Source organism: Gopherus evgoodei, chromosome 13 (assembly GCF_007399415.2).
Source record: "Gopherus evgoodei ecotype Sinaloan lineage chromosome 13, rGopEvg1_v1.p, whole genome shotgun sequence".
In the NCBI taxonomy this organism is placed as follows: Eukaryota; Metazoa; Chordata; order Testudines; family Testudinidae; genus Gopherus; species Gopherus evgoodei.
In genome coordinates, this window is record NC_044334.1 from 32,924,128 (window position 1) to 32,949,760 (window position 25,633).

The 25,633-nt window shown below is 45.1% G+C and overlaps 1 protein-coding gene and 1 pseudogene across 1 annotated transcript in view; one reads left to right on the top strand and one right to left on the bottom strand.

Moving 5' to 3' along the window:
* LOC115660743 (zinc finger protein 883-like) overlaps positions 1-25,633 on the top strand; it is a 573,128-nt gene that overhangs the window by 62,118 nt on the left and 485,377 nt on the right. The window lies entirely within an intron of this gene.
* Positions 1,046-23,053, bottom strand: LOC115660745 (annotated as a pseudogene).

Genomic DNA, 25,633 nt, shown 5'->3' on the forward strand with positions numbered 1-25,633 from the left:
TCTGGCCAGAACTGCAATCCTTGTTCAAGAGAGACATAGCACTGGGATAGCAGTTTTGCTAGATGGTATTGCTGTTTTGCCAGAGTTATGTGTGGAAACTTGCTCTGGCAGTCCACGTTACACTTGGATTATCCCAGTGTTGTTAGTCCGTCACTGCTAAATAAATGTACACATTTGAAAATATTGAGTACCTTAAATGTGATTTTTTTCATAACAGAATTTGTAAGGTCACATCATTAGAACTTAAAAATGCAAAGGTTAAGAGGACAAATTCTTCATTCACTTATGCCAGTGGAAAGTCAGTGGAGTTACTCTGGATTTTGCATCCATGTAAAAGAGAGCATCGTTTGACCCAAAAGATTTAAGGACTTGTTACCCTCAATGCTAAATCTATGCAAATTACACTACTGTGCAATTTACTCCCATTTTCTGACTAGTTTACAAAAGCCTTGTAACTTACACACAAATTATTTCACCTGTGACTTTTGCCCATAATTCTCTTTATAAATTTACTCATGCACCACCCAGAGATTTAACAATAAATTCTGCTATACCTTCTGTTTATTGCTTCTCGATACTGTATTAGCAGCATTACAAATGACTGTGTTATGTACGTTCCCATGGAATGAAGAAATATTTAATTACCTGCATGGTACAAAATGTAGATACAATATTATAAAGCACAAATGCAGCCCAAAACTCGGTACTCTTTCCCAAAGCAAGAGCCAGCTATTAACAGATGTGCAGTCTTGCAAAACAATTGGGTTATTAGCACAGAACAGGAACTTTTCCTTACCTAGCATATCACCCCAGCTCCTTGAAAGAAAGATAGAGAGGCTCCTTTAAAGCAATGCTCATATGGCTAAAAGCATGATTACCAGTCCACTCACCTACTCAAGAAACAAACAAACCTCAGCACTGAAAAGTTTTGTCTTTACACTGGGAAGAAGTTTATCGCACTGGAATAAGTCAGCATGACTCTAATCTAAGAGAGCCTTAGTAGAGAATTTATGAATATCTTAAATCAGGAAATCTCCCACTAGAATCTGTGCAATATCATCTATTTATTTTTAAAGAAAAAATTGTTTAATGCTGAAGTTTTGGGTGAATCTCATGACCATCATAAACTGATAATACTAAGTCCCAGCATAGCAAGGCACTGAACATGATTAACTATTTAGTCTTTTTGATTAACACATTCTAACTGCAACCTACAGCATTTCTGGCATTCCAGATTCAGACCTTTCTAGAGACCAGATGGATAGATGTCTGAATGAGGATGGTTTCATCATACTGAGAACTATCTCACTGGGATTTCAAGTGAGACCGCTATCGCTAGTGACATGATACCAGATTTAAACTGCAGTCTCCACACTAGTGCATTTTACCACAGTACCAATTACCACTCCACAGACATGAAATCTGCACACAGTTTTTCTGCTAGCTATGATACATTAGTGAGCAAAAGTGGTTTATTCCAAAGGACATCAAAATGCATAGAAATACATTTGTTAGTAACTTTACAAACATTAGATATTTGACATTAAAGAATAAAAGTAAATGCTGTATATGTTGTAACTTTAATATTGGCTATTGAAAGTTATAAAGTACTATATTCCCTATGGAATTACTTCCTTTTCTTATAAAGAAATGGTACAAGAAAACTAACCATCAACCATTTTCTTTATCTTATTTTGTCCTTCTTAGTATTGCAGGCTCTTCGTTTTAGTTACCAGCTGACCAGGAATCATAAACTAATTTTGCTGCCACAGTGTCTTCAATTGCAATCCCTGAAATATATAACAGAATTAAAATCACCTACAACCAACACTTTGGTTGAATGAAATAATTTAACTTCACTGGGAAATAGAATGACTAGACAATGGACTAGAGAATTTTTCACACCACAATCTAGGACTCTAGTCTCATAATGACAAGAAGTTATCACCATCAGATAGCTGTTAGGTGCCATGTGTAAAAGGAGTTTATTGGTTTAAATCCAATTCGCATTGGACATGTATCCATTCTGTAAAAGCTACCACAACTGGAACCAATGGATCCTTGCTAACAGGACATTCAACCTCAACCATGGTAATCCAGTCTTCTGATCACTTCCAATACCGTACTTCTTTGTTACATCACCTTCAAGTCAAACAGACTTCAGGGGCATCAGAGTAGGACATTCAGGTTGGAGCTATGTTCGTAAACAATGTAGTCATGAGTTGAGTCAATGGAACTTAAACAAAATGGACAATGTGTTTTTCTATCATGTTTGCTTTTCTTTCAATTCAGATTTTATGAGTCTTGCTACATTGAGAAAGAAGGGAAAATACACATCTTATATTGTAGCTACTGTCCTCTGTAGCGTGTGTTGGGACAGCAGCTTTGAACATCATCAACTTTCCCATGCAAGAGGGACTTAATAAATAACAAGGCATTGTTCCTCGTCAGATTTACACATAGGAGGGGGTTGTTCTTACTCAGTGATTTGAACACTGTTGTTTTCTCAGGCAAGGCTGCTTTTGTCCCTTTCACTACCTCTCCCAGCTCGGCAAAAATCTCTGCCTGTGAAACAAATGCACATTTAGGCTTGATATCCATGACAGCCATCAAGAGAAATAATCTGGTTTTTGAGTGATTTTAAAAGAAAGAGAAGACAAAAAATTGGAAAGGTTCTGTTACTGGTAAAACAGATCATTGTTAGGTCAAGTAATATAGAAACTAGACAGAAATGCCAGAAGAATAACATGGCTTTCAGAGAAAAATATCTGCCTGAATTTCATTACTCAAAATGATTGACTTGTTACCTTGCTGACAAAGATAAATTGACTTCCATGTAGTTTACAGTTTGTTGGTTTCACAGATGAAACCTTAAAAATGAAAGCCCTATCTATTATGTGTGGACATTAAAAAAATCCTATGGCACTCTGTGTAAGGGCATGACAAAAGGTCCCCTCTCCTCAATTTTGTGCAGTGTGACAGCCATTTGTTTGGCTGCTGGCCTCCACACATTAGAGGCAGTTCCAATTTAATGATGCTGAAACGTGTATCATAAGGATACATAGCTGCAACAGAGCAGAATTTGTCCCATCATGTGCAAATTGCTTTGGGATCTTCTGGGATGAAAGTGAAAGATTTGGAATCATTTTTGAAACATTAAACATTTTGAAGTGTAGATCTAATACAGGATGGGTCTGAAAGCAATGAGAAATGGCACCATGCAAAAGTAGCACTCGAGGGGAGAAGCTCTAGCGTTTAAGAAAGACTTACCCGTGATAAGATAATATCTCCTGATTCATTCAGAGCAGCCTCTCCAGAACCCACATACAGGACAGACTTCTTCATCACTTCGTCACCCAGCTCTCTCCAGTCTGGTCTGCTTGCCCCAATAGCTAAACGATAAAGGTGATTGACTTCAGAGAGAAATATTTAAAATGCATTTAACAGAAACACATTTCATGTTCAACAGAGGTGAATAATGTCTTTCCACAGCAGTGTCGTCACTTATGCACAAACAGCCTGAAATTAACCTTGAAGACAAGTTCACTGATACAGAACAAGAACAGCTTGATTGACTAGAGGAAGTACTGAACTTCTCTCCATTCAGACTGAGCTGTACATTGTGCATCTAGGGCTTAATCCTGCTGAGCACCTTCTACTCTCATTGATGTCAAAGCAGGATTGAGCCCTTAGGGTCCAATCCTCCAAAGTGCTGTTCCTGTTATGCCTGCTGAGCACCCTCAGCCCTCATTGGGTCTAATCCTGCTCCCACTGAAATCCTTGTATTCAGTGAAAACACGACCAGGACCACTGAAATCAATGAGTCCCTTTGCAGCAGGGGTGGCCAACCTGTGGCTCCGGAACCGCATGAGGCTCTTCAGAAGTTAATATGTGGCTGCTTGCATAGGTGCTGACGCCGGGGCTAGAGCTACAGGTGCCAACTTTCCACTGTTCAACCCCAGGCCCTGCCCCACTCCACCCCACCCCTTATCCCAAGTCCCCTGCCCCTTCCTGCCCCCTCCTCTAAGCCTGCTGCACCCTTGCTCCTCCCCCCTCCATTCCAGAGCCTCCTGAACATTGCGAAACAGCTGATTGCGGCTGGCAGGAGGGAGGGGGAGGTGCAGATCGGCAGAGCTGCTGGTGAGCAGGAGGTGGTGGGGGAGGGGCCGATGGGGGCTGCTGATGTATTACTCTCGCTCTTTGGCAATGTACAGTAGTAAATTCTGGCTCCTTCTCAGGATCAGGTTGGCCACCTCTGCCTTGTAGGATCAGGCTGCTAGTAGGAAAATAAAACTCATGTGGGAGCAAATCCACAACAGCCGGGTGAACTCACAAGGGGAGCAGGATTCTTTGTTAGCATTTGTCATTAGACAGCCTTTTACTCTTAGGCTTGGCCCTCTTGCTTACATCTCTACTCCTCTGGAAGGCTTAGCCAAAGAGAAGAGGTCACAGTGGAGGCAGAGAAAGGGAGGTAGTGCTCTGCAGAGCATTTACGAAGTAATCACAGTGAAATATCTGCCAATAAACCTGAAACTCCTTGAGCAAAATATGTTATTTGTTACATAGGTGCATTGCCCAGTTTGGCCTAAAGGTTTTACCCAATGTCCAGCTTGTTCCCATTCTCAGAGTGTCCGCCCGCCCATCTCACACCAGTCAAAGACATTAACAAACTAATACAAAACCAGACAAGCCAAGTGCTTGGTTAGCACTAAGGACGGATGTACAACTACCCTTTCGCCCTTTAGGGCAAGTCTGACAAGGCAAGGCACAGGGAATCTCACTCTGTCACTGCCTATGCTGTATCTCTGCTACAGATAATAAAATTACTTAGTGCTCATATAGTGCTTTTCATCATAAATCACAGACCTTCAGTCTCAAAGACTGCCAAGCCCAGCCCTTTCTCGAATAAAAAGCGTATTTATAAAGTTATTTAACAAACAACCACACTGTACTATAATTTGGTATCCTGTCCAAGAACAGGTTTGGCTGGTGCTATGCTGCTCTATCATATCCTCTCTTATCCTATCAGCCCCCTTTTCTGTTCCTCACCCTCTTTCTGCTGCTCCTGACAAAGCCCTGCTGGATGTTGTGATTGTAACATCCTCCTCAGCAGGATACAGATATCTAAAGTAAATGACCCAATCATCCCCTTTTTCCTATTATCTCTTGCCCCTCTCCACTTCCCTCTCGTCCATTCATTTGCGAAAGCCTTGACCTTCATAATTCTTTTTTATTAAGTGTTTTTGATCCAGACTGTCTTGATGTTGTGTGCTGTAGAGAGAAATGCAATTAAAAGATCCCTCACTTATCCTTATCAGATCAGAATCAAAGAAGCAGTTTGCTGCAGGGAACTGTATGTGCAGACCAACAACTGAACATTATTACCTGGGATTTCTAAACCTGCAGTTTCCATTCTTTTCTTGTGATTTTGTAAGCAATACAATTGGAGCCCATTTACAGATCTTTATTTACCGAAACAGTTTTGTGAACTAAGACTTATCATTAAAAAAAATGTAAAACTCCTAGTATTAGCAACTTCTTTTGTACAGATAAACACAAACAATATTGAACTGAATGGTAAAACAATTTGCCTACACAACTTTACGGACAGTAGGGATGTGAGAATTCCAGGGTTGTCTGAATGCCTACTCATGCATTAGGAATGCCTCTGGGGAAAAAAAACCAGGAGAGGTGGTCTCTGTGTATGTGTTGCCTCAGCAAATGAAGACACTAATTGATTCTGGTTGTACACATGGCCATCATGCTGTGAGACAGCACAGATAACATCACCAGCAAAGCATTAAACAGTGTGAAAAATTGGTGGGAACTTCCTTTAAATTGTTCCCTCTTACAAGTTGCCTTTGTCTCATTACCAGACAACTTGGAAAGTTCACAAGGTCATCTGAAATTAAATAATGTAAATAAATTACGTAAATTAAATAACGTAAATAAATGCCAAGGAGCTCAGGGACTCAGTATTCTAGGGCAGCAACAACATCACTGGAAAACACAAATTAAAAAAAGAACACAGCAAAGGGACCAAACCCTGGGGTTCTCTCAATTTTTACGCGGTTCTTAACTCAGGCAAAATTCCAACTGAGATCAAAAGGATTCAGCCCCAAAAGAAGAAATAAAGGAGTCTGCAAAACAGGGCAGTAGAAAAGATGATAAATACCTGGGAAACAGAAGTACTACTAAAAAACCACTTTGGGAACATGTTTCTAGGGTGTTGTTTAAGTCTAAGATGAAATGGACATCAAGGCCACACCTTGTTGGCCACCATAGCAAAGATGAGATTACCTGCTGCTCAAACATACAATAGCAGAATCCCTAAATAGCACTGAATATAGACACCCTGCAGGACTGTGCTCAAAGAGGAGAAGTGATTATTCTGAGAAATCTAGACCATTCTGGGAGGAAACTGACTTTGTGAGTATTATACAGCACAACATTGAGCACATCAGAGCTAAATAAAATAATAATATAAATAATAGCAGAGAAACCTCCCTAATCAATGAGAGTCTGGCATACTGTTGATATGGGCACCTGCTTTTATCCACTCTTGGCGTTGTTGCCATAGTGACTGTTATAATTACATCAGCTCCGGTGACAGCATCCTGAGCAGAGGAGCAAACCTGCACTGGACCCTTAGCTGAGCGAGCAAACTTTACAGCATTTTTCTTAGTGCGATTCCATATCCTGACCTGCAAAGCAACATGGAAAGCACATACAGATTATATAATATGAGTAACCTGTCCTTGCAAAATTCCCAAACAAGCACTTATTTTAAAATGCTCAATAAGTTTTCTTCATTATCATTACTCATCCTGGCAAAGAGCAGGTGAGCAGATTTTCTGTCTGGGCTAGTACATCTTCACGATTATCATACAATGCTAGGATAACGGTTCATGGCATCTTTATATTTATAAAATACATTTTAAATAGAAAATCGGAACTGATCGATGCTGCAGGAAGCTTGTCCAAGAAACTTATATATGGTAGGATTTTCTCAGAGAAAAGAGTAAGTCTGAAACTTGACATTGTTTCCAGCATGCGTTATTAAAATGCTTTGAGATGGGAGGAGGAAAGGCTATAGAAGTGCAATGTCTAGAGACATTTTGTTGAAATATGTTGAAGCCATTAGATACAACTTTATTAGTTATTATATACATTATTTGTTATTGGTGTTACTGAAAAAATAATTGAGAAAAATAAATCTTCTCCTTTGAGATGCAGTCCTTGGCTTACCTCTTTAAATGAGAACTGCTCTGTGAAGACCTCATAATGGCTATAGGCTTGAACACCAGCTCCTAGAATGCACAGCACTTCTGAATCAGCTGGCATTAAGAACTAAAATATATCGAGATAGAAAAGAAATCAGTGACAGTAGTCATGGAAAAAACACAGTTGTGATGATGATCCACTATTTAAATTAAAAGCCCTCAATCTTAGGCACATTTACATTGGAGAGGCATATTTACAGTAGAGCGATTATTTTTAAACTTTGTACAGAGGGGTCATTGATTCCTAGGAGAAACTTTTCTGGGCTTGATTCAGTTTGCACTTGTGCATTTGTATTAATGTAGCTACGTCTATGTAGTTACACCAGTATAAACCCGCAGTGCAGAAATGCTGCACTGGGGGTGAAACAGAGCTTAATGCAGTGCACTGCATTGGCACAGAGGGATAGCACCTACATCAGGTTAGCTATAAGAGTATAAATATCCCCAGGATAGACAGGACCTCATCTTCTGGTGTGCAATTCCATTGACACCACCAGTTGCACCGGCATTCTAGGGCAAAATGTAGCCCTGTAAATTATAATCCTTATCCCACAAAACTTTGCAGATTATACATTGTTGTTGCAGACACCACTCAAAGAAACGATTAAATGCCTTTTATTTAGCAATTCTGTAGGACACAATGTGCACCCCAAAACTGGGATAATGGGCTTGGAAGAACTGCCATTCCCCCAGACAGTAACCGGCTAATCTAGCCTCAGTCCAGAGTGTTTGTTTAAAAAGTTGTTTATCTGCTCTTTAAAAAAAAGGAGGAAGAGGAAGAAGAAGAAAAATACTAAAACTGAAACTTCCTACTTGTCACTTGTTCATATCCCTTTTTAAACTGAGTCAAATTGCTGAAAATGGTACCAGTTTGGGACAATTATCTTTCCTTCTGAACAAGAGAGATTACATTTCAGCCGTGGTCAGGTATGGCTCATGTCTGACATCCCTGATTTACAACACTCCAGAGAGATGAACTTTGCTAAGAACAGGATATGTGTCCACCAGTCAATATTTACAAACAAGGGTGGCTTGAGGCTCAAGACTTAAAATTTACTCCTCTGGTAGCTCTAAATTGCCCTGTTTAATCATCCTCTGTGGTTCATCAGGAACTAAGAAGGGAAAAGAAGGGATGTTTGAACCTAGCTCCAGCCACCTGCATTTCTTGTTTGTGCATTTGCTATGACCACTCTTGTACTTGGAGCCTTTGAACTATATAGGCTTTCAATGCCTGTTGAACTGACTCCGCTGCAAAAAAAAAATCTCATCTAGCAGATTTATCAAAGCTAAGCGCTCATTTTGATTCTTGTTACACTGACTCTGTAGCATTGATTTCAAAAGTTCTGTACATAAAAGTATTGGCTTATTGAAGAGGAACTGCCATAAAGAGGACAAGATGACAACTGAAAGCTGGGCTCAAACAGTCCTGAAAATCTCACAGAGCAGAAGGTGACAGATAAGGGTCTGATCTGGAAGTTCTTATACAGGTCACAGCTCCTTTGAAGTCACTGCATCTGAAAAAGTGGGTTTTTTACCCATGAAAGCTTATGGCCAAATAAATCTGTTAGTTTTTAAGGTGTCGCTGGACTCCTTGTTGTTTTTGTGGAGCTTTGCTTGTGTGAAGTGTTCAGGATCTGGTTTTAAGGGGGGAAGGTCTGAGCTGAGAGTAGCCCTACAGTCTAACATCTCAGGAATTCATTGTGTGATGCATGGCTAGAAAGGGTTAAACATCCTACAAAATAAATAACCCTCAGAAGACATGTAGGGAGATAATGTTTGTGTTTTTGTGTATTTACATATGTATGAGTAGGGTCCACAATGTAATCAACAGTCCCTGTCTATGCTGTATTCTGATATAATTTAAATGAATTGTGAACATCTCTTTGAAATGTACTGTGAATGGTGAGAGAAAAAGCAAATGGCCTTATGTTAATTTGTATAGTTAAGTACTGGTGATGGATCTCCTTCCAAATCATCCTAATTACCTTTTGTTCTTTGAGGAATTCCAACTTGTGTAAAGACATGAAATTGTACAAAAGATCATTGGGTCCTGATTGTGTCATCTCAGATCTGCTTAAGTTTCTTCAGGGGAAGTTTGAGTCACAAGAGTGAGGTTCCAGTTATGCTGATATGCCTTGAATGTGATATTTGGTCATTGGACTATAAACTAAGAACTATTTCTGAAAGGTTTCAGAGTAGCAGCCGTGTTAGTCGGTATCTGCAAAAAGAATAGGAGTACTTGTGGTACCTCAGAGACTAATCCAGTCAATATTTACCACTCTAAGGTGCCACAAGTACTCCTGTTCTTATTTCTGAAAGAACTCTGCAACTACGAAGATCACCATCTCTGCTGTGAATCCGCATCTAAATGAACTGAACTCATGTCTGTATGTATATTGACCTTTTAACCATATTCTCTCTTTTGTTTTTTAATAAATTTTAGTTTAGTTAATAAGAACTGGCTGTAGTGTCTATTTGGGTAAGATCTGAAACATTCAATAACCTGGGAGGTAATGTGTCTGATCCTTTGGGATTGGTAGAACCTTTTCTATGATGAAATAAGATTTACAGAAATTTTCATCATATTTGACATGGGTACCTGGATGGAGATCCGAGGCTGGATGACTTTAAGGGAACTGTGTTGTTTGGACTTCTGAGTAACCAGAAAGGTAATAAAGAAACTGTTCTATGCTGGCTTGGTAAATCTAAGTATTGGAATATCCACCCGCTTTTGGGGGTTTGGCTGCCCCATTCTTTGCAGTTCACCCTAACTGAGTGATCACAGCTGGGTCCCCACTAGGACCCCAGTCACACATTGTTCGCCCCTTCTCCAAATGGAGTGGCTCTTGGGGATAGATGCTCCACTTTTGTGTTGGCTGTAACTCCATTGATGTGGGTGGAATTACATCAGCATAAGACTGATGTACCTGAGAAGAGAATCTGGTCGTCAATCTAAAGCAGAAGAGTTAGTGGGCCAGAAAATGTAGCACTTGTCAAATCTGCCCATCTTCTTCATTTTATCATTCGTGCGCTTCGAAGACTAAAACTTTCCTTCAAACTGATGGCCTCGGAAGGGTTCTCTGCTTTATTCCCAGCATTAAGAAACCAGCCAAATATTTTTAAATTAGTATTTGAAGATTTATTTGTATTAATATTCCTACTTTGAATTGGAAGTGATGTGGAGTAGCAGAGTGGCCAGACTGGGGAAGAGGCTGTGTAGTCTAATCAGTTTTAATTTATCACTGCGCTTACCCAAAGTCCTATAGGTGCATACATAAGGCAACAAAAAAAGCACTGAGCAAAACTACTCCAATATATTCTCAGAACAGTTCACAGAGTGAATCACTCCCATATCACATACAATACAAGCATGAATACCTTTACTCTGATAAAATAACTGATTTTTTAAAATAAGGAAAATGAAGTAGATCTAATCTATCTGGCCTTCAGTGAGGCATTTCATACATACGGGAAATTAGTAATTCAGATGAAGATGGGGATTAGGGTAAGAACTGTAAGGAGGTTAAGAAACTGGCAAAAGGGGAGAAGACAAATGGTTGTGCTGAAAGGAGAACAACTGGGCTGCAGGGAGGTTACTAGCGGAGTTCCTACAGGATCAGACATGGGACTTATGACTTTGGCACAAAAAGTAGGAAGGTGCTAGTAAAATTTACTGATGACATGAATTTGGGAGGCATTGTCAGTACACAGGAGGAATGGAATTTTATACAGGAAGAATTGGATGAGACTGATGACCTGGAGTAATAGAAATGAGATGAAAGTTAAAAGAGCAAGGTCATGAACATAAGAACTAATCATAAGAATTTCTGCTATAAGCTGGGGATTCATCAGTTGAAAATGACAGAGGAGGAGAGATACCTGGTTGTGTTAGTTGATCATAGGGTGACTATGTGCCATGAATGTGATACAACTGTGAAACAGGCAAATGTGGTCCTAGGATATATCAGATGAGGCATTTCCAGTCTCTCTCGCAGGCATGTATGGCATCTGCAGAGCAACATTTTATAGTTGCAATTGTAGGTACAAAAGCCATTTCAAGGTCTCCTCTGTGGCACTGTGGATATCATCCAATTCATTTTGAATCAACATTTGGGACACCGTGTTCTGATGTGTTCATTGGTTTGGATGTTCTCACTGCAGTCACATGAAACAGAGTCTTTGATTTTCCACTTGTGCATCAAGTAGCCGCATCTTCCATTACTTCTGTTGGAGAAAAACGCAGTTCTCGCTTTTAGTTTGGGTGCAGCAAAATCAAATACTTTATTATTTCTCAAGCAATATTAATTGAGGGAGGGAATGCCCTAGGACACTGGGTTGCCCCAGTCCCGGACAGGTCTCTCCACAGGTAAACAATTACAGCAAGCATTTATACCTTTGTTACAGACAATAGCAAGCAATATTACAGACATGATGAGCAACAGATGCATTTTGTTTATGCATAGGCTATCCTGCTATCTTATTTTTCTCAGCTTTTGGGCGCCAGCCTACAGGTTTAATTATCAGTGCAAGGTCGTAATAACTTCTCACACAGTTCTTTTCTGCTCTCCTCACACAATCCTCGCTTCTACAAGTCTCACGTCATTAGGGTTACAGCTGGCCTAACTCTTGTTAACAAACTGACATGCATTAAGATCCCCTACAAATTCTTGTCAATTCTTTCCCTTCTTCCACACTCCCCCCTTTTGTACTTCTAGTACAACAGATATTCTCAAATCTCTATTCGCATTAAGCCATCGATTTCTGATTTTACATCAGATGTTTCAACTGTAGGGGTTTTCATTGGATGAAATGACAATGCATGATTAGCATGGACATGAAAGGTATTACTATTACTACATCTTTTACAACAACAATAACATAATCCTAAACTGACTAACAGCAATACAAGCAATAATATACTCAGAGCAAGCATATGATGAGGTTGTTGTACAATTCTGGTTACAAAGCATAATACATCATACTTAGTACACAAAGTAAATACTCTATAAGCTGTATGAAAGGCATTCTTTTCAGCTTGATATATATTCTGAAGTATGTGAATTTGTCCTTGTAATTCAGAGATTCTTTGAACCTCTGGTATGTTGGAGCTCCGGTGGAAGGCCAGAGACCTGCAGCCAGGAGATATGGCGCATCGTTACCCCCGAGGCGAGGGTGCGGGCAGCCGAGTCTGCAGCGTCCAATGAAGCTTGCAACGATGTTCGTGCAACCTTCTTGCCCTCGTCTAGGATGGCCGCAGATTCCTGGCGGGCGTCTTGTGGCAGCAGCTCTTTAAATTTGTCCGCTGCCACCCACGAGTTGAACGCGTACCTACTGAGCAGGGCTTGTTGGTTCGAAACCCTGAGCTGCAGGGCCCCAGCCGAGTAGACTTTGCGTCCAAGGAGGTCCATACGCCTGGCCTCCCTGGATTTGGGGGCTGGAGCTTCCTGTCCATGACGCTCCCTGTCATTCACCGATTGCACCACCAGGGAACCCGGTGTCGGGTGGACATGGAGGTACTCGTAGCCTTTGGAGGGGGCCATGTACTTCCTCTCGACACCTCTCGCCGTAGGGGGGATGGAGGCCGGTGACTGCCAGATTGTGTTGGCGTTGGCCTGGATCGTCCTAATGAAGGGTAGGGCGACCCTGGTGGGAGCATCCAACGAGAGGATGGTGACAATCGGATCCTCGATCTCAGAGACCTCCTCGGCTTGTAGGCTCAGATTCTGAGCTACCCGCCTAAGGAGGTCTTGGTGCGCCCTGAGATCCAGCGGGGGGGGGGGGCTACTGGAGGAGGTGCCAGCCACCGCTTCATCAGGGGAGGAGGATGAGGAGACCCCCGGCAAGAGAGTGTCCAATGGGGGGTCTCCCTCGGCCCTTGCCTCTGTCTCAGGAGCCAGAGCGGAGTCTTGCTGCTTGGACCCTTCCTCTCCATCCGGGGAGGGAGGGGGGCGAGACAATGAAGATTCCGGCACCCTATGCTCCGCCGGCGCAGGCCTAGCAGGAAGCTGTTGGGGGCCCTGGGCTTGATGGTATGCCCATGGGGTCCAAAACCCCCACTGCTGCGGGCCTTGGTCCTGTTGCGGCGGGTCTTGGAAAAGCGCCGCCTGCCGGTCGGTGCCCAACGCATACCCGCTGTCTGTCTGCGAAGACACCGACGGCTGCCTAGAAGGCCACGGCGGGGCTGACCCTGGCTGGTAAGGGTCTGCGTGAGTCGGCAGCGAAGATCTTCTCGGTGCCGGGGATCGGTACCGGGAGTCATAGCAGTGCCAGGATCGGGACCGGGACCGGGTTCTGTCTCGGTGCCGGGATCTGGACCGGTACCGGCCGCTGCTTCGGTGCCGGGATCGGGACCGGGACCTGCCACCGACGCGGTGCCGGGAGGTCGACCGGGACCGGGACCTGCTACCAGCTCGGTGCCGGGAGGTCGACCGGTGTGGTGAGTGACGGCGGGACTGGCTCCTGGAGTCACGGTGCCGGTATCGGCGGCTGGAGTCCGACCGCGACTGTCTGGAGGTCGATTGGTGCCGCGAGTGCGACCGGTACCGCCGAGGGGAGCGGTGCCGGGACTGCGAGTGGCAGTGAGATCTTGATCTGCCGGGTGCCGGGACTGCGAGTGGCAGTGAGATCTTGATCTGCCGTGGCGTCGGGACCGGGATTGCGAGCGCGAGTCCCGAGATGGTGCCGACATCATGGGCTTGCCTCTAGATGCGACCCGCACCGGAGGTACCGGGGGTGGCGGCTGAGTAGGCTCCGTTAGGGCAATAAGGTCCCGTGCCGAGGCGAAGGTCTCCGGCGTGGATGGGACCAATTGCTCAACCCCAGATCTTATGGGGGATCTCGGCGGCACCGGACTCGACGGACCCGTCGGGCCCGGAGTCGATGGTGCCGGTGGCGCCGCGGCCGATGCCGAGGCCGGGCGCTCCAGTCGGGTCTGCCTGGCTGGAGTAGCAGACGCTGACTGTCTCGGCTCTGCACCCAATGCCGGAGAAGGTCGGTGCCGGGGAGTCTTCCCGGTGCCGGTGCGATCCGGTGTTGGCGCCGAGATCACGGCCTGCGAAGCCGCCGGGTCAAGTGCCGCCTCCATAAGGAGAGTCCTGAGTCTTTGGTCTCTCTCCTTTTTTGTCCTGGGCTTGAAAGCCTTGCAGATGCGGCACTTGTCCGATCTGTGCGATTCCCCCAGGCACTTCAGGCACGCGTCGTGGGGGTCGCTGGTAGGCATAGGCTTCCTACAGGCCGCACACTGCTTGAAGCCCGGCGAACCAGGCATGAGCCCGGTGCCGGGTGCCGGAAAGGGCTACAGCCCCCGGCGAATAACTATCTACAACACTATTTACACCTAATTACTTACTAACTACACTTAACGATCTAACTAACAACTATAACAATAACGAGAGTTAACAAGGAGAGCTAGGGACGTGGAGGACAGCTATGCCGCGCTCCACAGTTCCAACGACCGACACGGCGGTAAGAAGGAACTGAGGAGCAGGTGGGCCGGCAGGGGTATATATGGAGCGCCATGGCGGCGCCACTCCAGGGGGCGACCTGCCGGCCCACTGGAGTTGCTAGGGTAAAAAAGTTTCCGACGAACGTGCACGCGCGGCGCGTACACCTAACTGGAATGGATGTGAGCAATCACTCGAAGAAGAACTCTGAGGATCTTAAAGCAGATCTACTAGCTCCGGTATCCACAAGACAAGTGACAGATTGTCCTGCAATTTTACAATCAACATACGGGCCTTCCTGATTAATAGGAATTAAAGGATTCATGATGCAGTTACGTTCCCTCAGGCTGTCCTAGTAAGTGGTAGTCTGTGGTGAAAAAGCAGGTGCTTCAGGATTTGGGAATGAAGAGTTTTGAGACAATCGGTTTGGACACTTATTTTTCCAGTGTCCCTCCTGACCACAAAAGTGGCATGCAAGTGTTCCCTGTCGGGGCAGGATACTGGGTAGGATATGAAGGACCCTTCCCTCTACCTTGCCCGTGAACTAGTCCTCGTCCTCCTCTCATTCCCCCACGGCCCCTGTTTTGATAAGTCTGTAATTGCAAAGCCATAAGTTTTGTTTCAGTATTTTCTTTCTTCTGCTCTATGCAAGCTGTACAATGATTGGCAACTGTCACCAATTCAGAAAGGAGTTTAGTTTGCCAGCCAATACAAATAGTTCTTAACTGTAGCTGAACTTTTGGTAAGAGTCCCTGAACAAAAGCAGCTCCTACTGCTTCTCTGGCATTTTCAGCTGGCTGAGCAATTCCCGAATGCTGTTCAAAGACCTTAGTCAATCTAGATAATCAGCAGGGAACTGTCCTTTGTTCTGTTTGCAGTTAGTAATTTTTGTCCAATCTGTTTTCTTAGGACAAACCTCTGTAACAGAGGTTAAAAGACGGTTTCTAGCCTCTCTTAACTCACGCTCAATTCCAGGGTCGGCATCAGGCCAAGCAGCCTGTCTGCTAAGCCGTTGATGAACTTCAGCTGGCAGAACTGCCCTCAAGAGTTGATTAATATCTGCCCAAAATGGATTATAGCACTGAATTACTGTTTGAAGCTCTTCTCTAAACTTTTCCAGTTCCTCTCTAATCTTAGGAAATTCCTTTACCAAGTTTCTAAGATCTCCGGGTGTCCAAGGGGCATGCACTGTAACTAACCTCCCATCTCCAGGCAAGTCTCTCAAAGGAGCCTGGAGTGCCTGTGCCCTGCTTCTAAGAAAGTAGTGGGCATTTTCATCAGAAGGATCAGATTCGGGTGGACTAGTGGGAGGATCAGAATCGCTCACAGGTGGAGAAGAAACTCCTTCCGTAGGAGAGGAAAGAATTTGTGTAGGGGAAACTACCAGGGCAGGGGGATGTGACGGCTGTGGCCGTGGAATGCTGCTTAAAAAATCTACTATGTCTTCAGCAGTCTCCTCCTCACTATCAGCTTTAACTAATTGGGGATAAAGAGGAGCAGAGGGATTTGCTCGAGCAGGAAAACTTTCAGACGTCTTACATTTATGTATCAAACCCTGTACTTGAGTTTTTAATTTTTCTTGGGAGTCCTTTAGACTCCGCACTCGAGACTCATGGAGTATCTTTGTTGCTTCCTCCCACCAATACATAAACTGCTCCCGCTGTGTGTCAGAGGCTTTTTTTGAAGTTAGGATTCCTCTGAGGTATGTAAGTTTATCTAAATCAAAGGTACTTTCTAATGGGCATTGTTTAGATGAATTTTCACGCGTGTTCAGATTCCAATTGTCTAAATGTCTGCAGGTTTCAGGACCATAATGTACGTACATGTAATATGCTGGGGTACCCTTAGGGGGTGAGGTGGAATATTTAGACTGTCCCCCACCCATTTTCCACTTACACACACACAGGGAGGGTGCCCTGTCCACGCTAGCGGCTCATAAACTAATGATCTCTCCCTACAGGGTACTCACACAGGAGAGGCTAATGAGGATGGCCACGACCCTCCAACACCTCCTTTCAGCAAAGAGTGTCAGCCAGTCTCTGGGAGACGGTGCCGATTACTCTGATTGCATCCAGTGAGATGATCAGACTGTCAGTAGCCCACACGGAAAAGGAAAGGGGAAGGGAAGAAGGGTACACACACTCCTAGACCCAGGTAGCTTCCTCACCGGATGATGCCAGGCCGACTCAGCCCACCATGGGTCGGATCTCCTAAAGATCCACTAGTTACCGGGCTTGCGTTAGAGTAGTCCTGGTCACGAGCTTTCGCTTCACAGGGTACTCTGGGCGTCTTCCGGTAACAGTTACTCACACTGGTGTACACACACACACACCAAGGCCTTTATTTCCTATTACCACGATGCATCTGTACCTTATTTCCGGACCCAATACTATGAGGCGGTATGACAACCCCTCTTGAGGCGGTAAAAACCCCTCAGCACCGATGCATCTCTAATGCATCTCACTATGCATTACCTAATGCATTACCTTATGCATTACCTTGTTGGCAAACCCAGCAGTTTCCCAGTACTGCTATAAACTAACCTGATTGGGACTTTCCCCCAATACCACTCTGCATCTGATCTTGCTGCACAGTCAATAAGTTCAGATGGCATGAGCCCAACAGACACAGACGTCCCCACTGACAGTCCTTCTCCGACACCCCAATAGAGATTTCAAAAGGACTCTTACCTCTATTGTGGTGCCATGGGGTTCGAAGGGGAACGATCCGTAGCAGCTGCCTGTGGGTCTGTTGGCGTTGCCATCCCGGACGAGCCCCCAAATTGTTGGAGAAAAACTCAGTTCTCGCTTTTAGTTTGGGTGCAGCAAAATCAAATACTTTATTATTTCTCAAGCAATATTAATTGAGGGAGGGAGTGCCCTAGGACACTGGGTTGCCCCAGTCCCGGACAGGTCTCTCCACAGGTAAACAATTACAGCAAGTATTTATACCTTTGTTACAGACAATAGCAAGCAATATTACAGACATGATGAGCAACAGATGCATTTTGTTTATGCATAGGCTATCCTGCTATCTTATTTTTCTCAGCTTTTGGGCGCCAGCCTACAGGTTTAATTATCAGTGCAAGGTCGTAATAACTTCTCACACAGTTCTTTTCTGCTCTCCTCACACAATCCTCGCTTCTACAAGTCTCACGTCATTAGGGTTACAGCTGGCCTAACTCTTGTTAACAAACTGACATGCATTAAGATCCCCTACAAATTCTTGTCAATTCTTTCCCTTCTTCCACACTTCTTTGGATGTGGGTCAACGTGGTCTCAAGTCTGTGTGGCAGGTCGAAACCGAGGAGGCATTTGTTGGGTCAGTAATAATGTGCTTGTCTGGAACAGCAGATGAGGTCCAAACACTTTGCTATTCCCTCGCCAGATCCAGAGACTAGAAGTGATCAAGTGTGGTCCATACTAGCTTTCGCAATTTCAGGCCTGATGGGGGTATGTTATTCATATCCTGCCAGATGGGAGGTTCCACATAGTCTTCGGCACATTTAAATTCTTGTGCTGTGGCTATTTCTCAATGGACAGTTGGAGGTTCGATATTTGTTAATACAGAAAGCCACAGTAGAGGTGTTGATTTTAAAGTTTCCGTGATGATTTGCATGGTCTGATTCAGCTGCCTCTCCACAAGCTGAGTATAGCAGCTTCTTATCCACACCAGGGCACAATACTCTGCAACACAAGGGCCAACGCCAATGTTCCTAAAACCAGGACAGTTGATCCTCAGCTTGTTCCCACTAACTTTTAAATAAGGTCGACATGAGTTTTTGCTTTCAAGGCTACTTTCTTGAGGTGGTCATGAAAGGTCAGTGTGCAGTCAAGAATGCCAACGAAATATGTTGGCTTTGGTTGTAATGCACAGTTTCACCATGAAACTTGACAGTTAAGAGTGTTTTGTGTAATTCTATTGCCAAAGTGGAAAGTAGAGAAAACCGATTTGCTTGGATTTGGTCTCAGCTTTTGGAAGTATTTCTCCATGAGCTTAAGGTCAGATCTAAGGGTCACTTCAAGTTCTTTAAAGCTACGGGCCTAAGCGGTGAGTGCCAAAACATCAGCGTATGCAAACTTCTGCGCTATCATCTCAGGCATATCATTCGTGTATACACAGAAGAGTATTTCCAGTAAAGATAGAGAAGTATTAATGTAATTGTACAAGGTACTAGTAAGACCTAATTTGGAATACTGTGTACAAATCTGATTACTCATGTCAGGGGCGGCTCTAGTAATTTTGCCACCGCAAGCACAGAGGGTCCACTGGTCCCGCAGCTTTGGCAGATCTCCTGTGTTCCTAGACTTGGACCCTCCACAGGCACGCCTGCGGGAGGTCCACCGAAGCCGCGGGACCAGCGGACCCTCCGCAGGCAAGCCATTGAAGGCACCCTGCCTACCGCCCTAGCGGAGACCGGCAGAGTGCCCCCCGCAGCTTGCCACCCCAGGCATGCGCTTGGAGCACTGATGCCTGGAGCTGCCCCTGACTCATGTTCAAGAAAGATGACTTCAAACCGGAACAGGTGCAGAGAAAAGCTACTAGGTGATCAGGGGCATGGAGAACCTATCTTCTGAAAGGACATTGGAAGAGCATGGCTTGTTTAGCCTAGCAAAATGAAGGATGAGAGAGGATATGATTACTCTCTACAAAGACATTGGGAGATAAACAACAGGTAGGGAGAAGAGCTATTTAGGTTAAAGGAAAATGTTGCCATAAGAATAAATGGGTACAAATTGGCCATGACTGAATTTAGGATGGAAGTTAGAAGAAAGTTTGTAATCATCTGAGGAATGAGGTTTTGGAACAGCCTTCCAATAGAAGTTGTTTGGGTAAACAACCTAATTAGTCTGAAGATAGAGCTTGATAAATTTTTGAGTGGCACTATATAATGGAGTTGCATGCAGTGATGGGAGTTGGGCTTCATGGCAAAGGGGGTCCCTTCCAGTCTTATGTCTGATGTTCCTAAATCTCATGATGCAGTGCTTCAGTTGGTCACCTTTAGGGGTTAGGAAGGATTTTTTCCCTGTTGTATTCTGAGAAGTGGTTCTCCTTCCTCTAAAGCATTGGAGATGGCCACAGATGGCATCACCAGATGGGGTGGGATCATGCTCTGATGTGGTACAGAAAAATTCTCTCTCAGATGCTTGGCTGGTGGGTCTTTCTCACATGCTCAGGGTCATACCAATTGCTGTTTTAGGTTGGGAAGGAATTTTCCCCAGGTCATATTGGCAGGGACCTTGCGGGTTACTTGCCTTTCTCTATGACATACGACTTACTAGGATCATCTTGGATATCTCACCTAATCAATTCCCTGCTATTGCAGAGAGCTAGGTCATTGGTTCACATTGGTCCCTCCTATTCGCTATGGTAAACAATAGTTTAGTCTATTTCAGGTTATTGGGCTTGATACTGGGTTAACTGGATGGAGCTAGTGGCCTGTGATATGCAAGAGGTTTAACTAGATGATCTGGTGGTCCCTTCTGACCTTAAACTATATTACTCTACACAACTTCCTTGGAATTAAAATAGAAACAACCAAATTTTAGGCTTTTCTTTGAGGATTGAACATTGTGATAAATCTAGTACCTATGATTAAAGAGAACTGCCATGAACGCTTCAGATGCGAATACTATCTAAGACCTCTAAGCTATTTTACATGACACCATGTCACAGGAAACTGGTCCAGTTCTCCTGTTCCAATCCAGGTGTGCCCTAGTTTGGTGTTATGAGGAGGAAGGGATGCCGCTGGGAATTACGAGAGACAGCCCAAAGGCAAGAGAGAGTTTAGAGGCTGAGAGAGAGCTGGCCCTGAGGGAAAGAGCTGTGAGTTCCGTGTTGAGCAGTGAGCCATATCAAGCCAGTGAAAGTGGAAGGCAGTTGAGGAACCACACACAAGTTTCCCCAGGCCAGAGAACCATAGATAGAGAGGGCTGAAGGCTGAAAGCAGCAGAGGGAGACACCTGCTGGCTGAAAGACCAGAGAGGGCTAAAGGCTGGCGGAGGATGTAGGGGTGAGCTTGCTGATGTCTCCAGATGAAAGCCAGAGCCAGACCTGAGAATGAAACATGGCAGAGAAGCAACCAAGGTTGAGGGGCATGGTGAGAGATGCCAGAGCTGTACCCAAGAGCCTGAGCATGGTGAGAGACATCAGAGCTATACTTGGTGTGTTCATGGGCTGTTGTGACTTGAAAGATTGGATGTACTGTGGAATTGGGGAATGTGGACTGTGTTGAGGAATTCTAGATTACAATTTTGGGACTCTTGTAATAAATGCTGGAAAGGGTATTGGTACCTGGAAAGACTACCTGGAGTTACTGGGTCTCTGGATGAAAGGGGTAACTGCAGCAGATTCCTGGGTTGTGCAGTTGCATTCTGCGGGAGGGCACTAGAGGAAAGGTTGCCTTGTCACATACCAATAATCTACTTCCACCCATTTTATAAAGCATCAGACCTACCTTGGTAGCTATCGCAGAAACTGCAGCAGTTCGTTTTGCTGTAATGACACTGCCATCCATGATCTTTAAAAGAAGAAAATCAAACAGACTGAAATGAACACTGAAAACGTAATGCCAGATGCTTTCTCCATGTGTGAATTAGTGCTTAACAACTTATATATCACGTGAAGGGACAAAGAAAACCCGAGAGAAGATGATTATTAATGCAACACTTGCAAATATATTCTATGTAAAATTGGCAGATTCTCTTCCCTGCTCCACTGCTTTCATGACACTCAGGCAGCACAAAGCGAGTGGAAATTGGCCATCATCACAGTGGCATTGACCCAACATAACCATTTCTACACTACATTTCCTGGAGACCCCAGTACCGCGGGTGTTTCAGGGCAATGAAGGCATGGCCAGAACACACTGCACTCTGGCTAGCACTGGCGACCATTGCAAGCAAGTATATGATGGAGCAGCCCTTGAGCTGCTGTAACCTGTGCCAGGGCCCAGGCAGAGAATCATGGAGCCATAATCAGGTGCCCCCCTATCTTGTGCTGCACTCAGGGTGGGCACTGGCTCTATATAGACTCTGGCTCTATATATTCAATTATCATGTGAAAACGGATTGTGGAGCCTCGCTGAGAAACAGACACTTTAACTGTTCTGGCCCTTCTCAAACCATTATTCTCATTTTTAATTAAGAAAGATAATATCCCAAAATTCCTACTATAGCCCCCCAATCCCTTCCTCACAGAGGCCAACAGCAAAACTTGCATTGCCTTTAACAGTTCAGCATATTTGGCAATTTATTCTTCCCCCCTAAAATATCAACTAAACATGGTGTTGGGGGATTTCTTCAAATAAACAGTTTCACTTCAAATCACCAGTTTCAGAAAACAAAAAAAGAAGTACAGATTAAAAAGAATGAAACAGACAAGACTGAGGGCCAGATTCTCAGATGACACAAATCGCCATAACTGCACTGAAGTGAATGGCATGATAGTGATTTACACCAGCTATGTCATCTAAAATCGAAATATGATTTTGACAAACAAAACAGAATGCATCAATGCACACTGAACTTACAGCTTTTAAAGAGCCATTTCTTGGGTCAAAGAGTAATATAGTTGCTTGGTGAGAGGGAACAGAAGAATCCTTTTTGTGTTCGTAGAAGGTTACCAGTTTAGTTGTTAGAGCATCATCCTTTGAATTGTAAGCAGGCATGACCCCTAAAAATCTTTGAAAGAGACAAAAAATATACATTTAACATCATAGATTTTAAAGGACACAAAGCACTTTCTCTATTCCCTTTGCAGCCAGCCAGAGAACTCGTTTGAAGGAAGCATCAACCAGGGCCGTCCTTACCCATATGTAAACTACGCAGCTGCATAAGGCACCAGGCACTTCAGAGACTGTAGCGATTTGCACAGTGCTCGCTAGGAGTAGACGGGGGCAGGGGACATGACAGGTGAGGGGAAAGCTCGCTGCACTCTGCCTGCCTGGTTGCTCTTATTGCAGTATCCGAGCTGGAAATCTCTCTAACCAGATACAACTGGGGAATATCACAGCAGCTGCCAAGGCCCAGCCAAGGAAGTCCTCACTGTGGGGAGGGACTGAGAAAGGGATCCCTCCCTCTCCCCACTCTGGCTCAGGACGATAGGGGTGCCCGTGATGGGGACCCCTGGAGTGTGCACCCCTCCTCCCTACTTACCCGCTGTACTTCTCTACCGGCACCACGTGCGCAAGGGTTGCACGACGCCTCCCTCCGCGCCGCTGGAGAAATTGGCCAGGGCAGCTTCCAATGAAGGGCTCAGGAGGCTGGCGCAGTGCAAGTGCTTCTCCACCACCTCGGATCCCAGGAAAACCTGCGGCACAGCGCTCATGGTGACCAGTACACGGGCCGGACAGGTAGCACAGATTCTTGTGCGTCTCTGGCTGCCGCCTCTTGTGCCCGCTTGGCTGTAAGTTCTGTCCGGGACCCCTGCTGCCACCCTCCTTCCCAGGCTGCTGCAATTGCGCCACCTAGTAGGTGCACAAGACAGAGCCGGGATGTGACCCTGCTGCCACGTCCCAATCGTTATGGACTTAGCCCCCTTATCTTGGAAAGGGGGGAATCAGCGCAGGGGAATCTCAGAGCTAGACGTCACGGGGGAGGGGGAGGTTCATTTTTCTCGTTATTCTAAGGAACACGCTCTTATGGGGAACTCCCCCGACTGTGCGGCTCTCAGTCATTATTATCCCTTACTGTGGGGTGTCTCGCTCGCTGCGGAGGCAGGTCACCCCCACGGGGAGAGGGTAAACCCACGGTGTGTGTGGGCAGGGGATAACGTAATGCCTCATGGAGGCAGCCTCTGTTGTGGGAACTATCCCTGTCTGAGCCCAGCTCTGCAGCCCGTTTGTTCCATGTGGGTGACACGCTCTGGGCACGGACAGTGCATTTCCCATACAGGAGCATATTGGTTCCCACGGGATCCCAGTTTTTGCAATGTCTGTTCACTAACCCCATGCCCTGTGCTGTGGAGTCACCACTCCTACCCCAGCTACTGAGGGAGCCTACGAAATCTCCAGGTATGAGCACAGCTATGAAAAGGGAGAATGCGAGACTTGTGATGGCTATTTATTTAACCGTGGGGCACAGGGCCTCGAACCGCCCCCTGCTCACCTGTGCGCCGCACAATCCGCCCAAAGATGAACTCAGAGGCGTAGTGAGCATCCCCCGTACCCTCCGACCGGGGGGGGGCCCTGCAAGGAAGGGGGCCCCTAAAAGTGGCAAAAAAAATGTAAGATATAACTAGGTAAGTGACATTTATTGCTGCTATTGCACAATCCATGTCAGTTTTACTGACAAAACCCTGAAGTCATTATGATACATCATAATGCTATTGGCTACATCGGTTGTCTGTCAGTCAGTTTCGAATTTTAGTTGGACCCATTCAAAGAATGTGTATTTGCGTTCATAATGGCGGTCGGCGGATAAATGTTATTCATTTAGTTGTTTAGTTTTTTTATCGTTTCTGCATTGTAAGGGGCCCAGGACATATGTTCGGAGGGGGCCACGTTCTTTCTTGCTACAGCCCTGGTTTGCAATGCCTCACGGGCTGGTACAGCATCACATGATGCAGGTTTCTCTATCCCATTGTTCCATGGGCATCTTACTAGATTGCCAGCTGCTTTTCAACTGCAGTGTGCGTGGTGGGGTAGAGACTGTTTGTGTGTGGGGAGAGACAGTGTGTGTGTTGGAGAAGAGTGAGTGTGTTGAGCTAGGTAGGAGCAGATCATTATTATCCCTACTTGAAAAAGCGAGAAGCTATGTCTGAAAAAGGAGAATTGACTTGTCTTAGGTCACACCGCCAGTAAGTGGCAGAGTTGGGAATAGGACCCAAGAGTCCTGATTTTCAAACTAATCATCGGATCTTGAATTTCAGACATGGAATGACCTGAATAAAGTGCTCTCGGATGAGCTCCACACCAACAACAGTGACAGTAATTATTCAGCAAGTATTTGAGGAGAACTGCAATGTTAGAGAGAATCATGAACTGCTCACAGACAATTAATGCAGAGAAGCAGCAAAATTTATCAAACATAGAACTGATTCTGACTTATTTCCTTGGTCTTAAAAGAGAACAACAAGGACCTGAGTCTCCTCCCTGTCAATAACTCCCTGTTCAGCCAATCAGTGTAGAGACTGAGGATGGGAGGCTGAGGGTTCTCACCAGAGAGCTCAAAGGATGGCTCAGGTCACTGGTGGAGATCACTGCCCGAGCACTATTTCAGTCCCACATTTTTGGCTGAACCTTCCACAGAGGGAGCTGCAGAGCACTCCCCCGCAACACACACACACACACACACACACACACACACACACACACACACACACACACACACACACACACACACACCTCTCCTGTTGTTGGGAAGGGAACAGGAGAGAGGACAAAAGAAGCAAGAGACAAAGAGGAGGGAGGGAGGGAGGAAAAGGTGAAACCCAAATGTCTCCAGTGATTCTAAGGGACAAAATCCCAGGTGGAGAATAAAATTCTGCCTCCTTAAGCTTGTGTTTTCCATGCCTAGAATTCAACTCTCACCAGATGGATCAGACTGAACAGCTTTCAAACCTCCAGGAGGCTCTTACCTTCTAAACAGGGATGGCTGTTTTCTCGTAAAATCACTAAAAGGGAAGGAGAAAACTCGAAAGAGGTTCCTCCTGGCTCTCACGTCCGTGAACCCAAATACTTTCTCGGTCCTCAAAGAGAGACCTGGAGAAGGAGACTTGCTGAAGCAAAACCCCAGGGGTCTCTGAGGTTTCCCTGGCCTCTCGCCCCTGTCCTGCCTGGCTGATGTCAGCATCTCTCTGTGAGGTCACCACCTCCCCACCACCTTGGACCAATAGTCTGAGGTCCTGCAAAAGGCCTTTGTGATGTCACTGCAACACCCCTCCCTTGCTGTGCCAATGTCCTGCCCC